Genomic DNA, 2,163 nt, shown 5'->3' with positions numbered 1-2,163 from the left:
ATTAAGTTTAAATTTGGTCGGAAATTTCCGGTCGTCACACTCCTAAATTTTAAAATAATCCGAGGTTGAACTAAACTACAGGCTTTTCAAATTAAATGAGTCTAAGCTTGATCCGATCTACTCATCCACAACAAGTTCAACAAAATGTGACATACTAGAGGTAAAAAAACACTTTCACTAAAAACACGTGGAATAAATAATAGAGGTATGTAGTACTTAATGCTCGAGAATTATGTGCAGATATTTTGTTTAATTCTATTATAAACGGATCAATGTGTAAGGTTTTCCCTTTTTTATCATTTCAGCCATCCAATTAAGGGTCTCCCTGGTGGGTCCTCTAAAGAGATTCAAGCCAATCGATTCATCTTGTCCTTGACTTGTGAAGGAAATGACTTTCTAGTAACAAAATGAATCAGAAGTAGGACCAAACTGAGAATTAGCAGCATAAACAAAGATGATCAGATAGCTGAAAGTGGGAAAAGTAGGGTTACTCACATTAATTTATAACCAAAAATCATATCTTGAAAATTACATCTTCGTGAAATAGAGAAGTGACTGTTCGCTCCTCTTTCTCTTCCTCTTTTTCTGTGGAGTGTGTTAAGGTTATACACTTGCTATGTTATTACCATGAGTTTTTCTAATCATAGTCCTTAGGACTATGCTTAAGAAAATTAATTGTGCATTAATTGTTGTACAAAAAGGTTAAAAAGTTGATTATTGAAAAGTTAATTGAGTAGTAACTAGTAAGTTACAAGCCATTTAAGAAAAATTGGGGATTTGTAGAAAAACTATTAGGATTGTCTTAAAAAAAACTCTTTAATTAAAAGGAAAAATTGGGGATTTGTAAAACAACAAATTCAAATACATGCTAAATCATGGGGACTTGTTTATAATTTTACCAACATTAGGGGGTTACTTTGCCATTTCATACAAGCATAAAGGGCCATACTTTCAAGCAGTCTGGAATAACCACATAACGTTTTAACAATCTCTAGTAAGATTGGGTTTAACAAACCCCTCAATTCTCCAAAAAATGGCTTCTTTTTCATCTTTCTCTGTATCTCTAATGGCTTCCCAAACCCTAATTCTCCAAAAACACACTTTACTTCATCACAATCCTTCAGTTCTATATTTACCCAAATCAAAATCCATAATTTCTCACTTTTCCATCAGAAACCCTAACCAAAGCCTACTTATCACCTCATCATTATCCACCAATTCGCCAGCAGTAATCACCAATTCAAAGTCTTTATCTACCAATTCATCGGCGGAACCACTACTCACCGGAGCAACAAAAACAATTACTGCACTTTTCGCATTGGCCGTCACTGTTTCCAGGTTATTCGCTCACAAACTCACTAAGTTCGCCTTCAATTCAAACTTCCAACAAAACGTGATTTCATCAGCCGGACCGTTGTTTTTTGCAGTGATGAGTGGCCGGCTGGCGAGGTTGCATACCCCGTTGACGGTTGTGGCTGCATGAATGGCGAAATGGTTGGATATATATAGTGGTGTTTTGTTGGTTAGGGTTTTGTTGAGTTGGTTTCCAAATATTCCGTGGGACAGACAACCGTTATCGGCTATTCGAGATTTGTGTGACCCGTATTTGAATTTGTTTAGGAATATTATTCCACCAATTTTTGATACGTTGGATGTTAGTCCTTTGTTGGCTTTTGCAGTGTTGGGGTTTTTAGCTGGCGTTTTGAAGAATAGCAGGATGGGCTACTGAGAAAGGTATAATTATCCTTAACATCTTAATTGATATTTGCATGTTTATTTAGGTTGTTTATCGCTTATGTAAAATGTAATACAACTGAGTATTCATGGGTTTGATTTATATATTAATCATTGTTGAACTGGTGTTTTGATGCAAGTTTAAACCTGTCATTGCTATTAGAATGTTTGAAAAAAAGCTGATAATTGTTATAATTTTTAGACCTGTAAGATTCAAATAATTCAAACTTAGAGAAAGTGATGATAAATAAGAAAACCATTTATAACATTAAATTTGAAATTTCTAATAATGTGGAACTTCACAGTTGACTATCAAAGTTTCTAACAAGTTTTTTACTCTGATTCTCATAATTCAAGTATGTGTAATCACATTAAAAATGCATATTTCAATATTACAGTGGTATACAACTATAAACACTTGAATTCAGT

The 2,163-nt window shown here is 34.0% G+C and overlaps 1 pseudogene; it reads left to right on the top strand.

Moving 5' to 3' along the window:
• Window positions 1-1,033: 1,033 nt before the first annotated feature.
• LOC139896211 (ylmG homolog protein 1-2, chloroplastic-like) lies at window positions 1,034-1,729 on the top strand (annotated as a pseudogene).
• Window positions 1,730-2,163: the final 434 nt, after the last annotated feature.

This window comes from Rutidosis leptorrhynchoides, chromosome 3, assembly GCF_046630445.1.
Source record: "Rutidosis leptorrhynchoides isolate AG116_Rl617_1_P2 chromosome 3, CSIRO_AGI_Rlap_v1, whole genome shotgun sequence".
In the NCBI taxonomy this organism is placed as follows: domain Eukaryota; kingdom Viridiplantae; phylum Streptophyta; class Magnoliopsida; order Asterales; family Asteraceae; genus Rutidosis; species Rutidosis leptorrhynchoides.
This window is presented reverse-complemented; position numbering and strand designations above follow the sequence as displayed.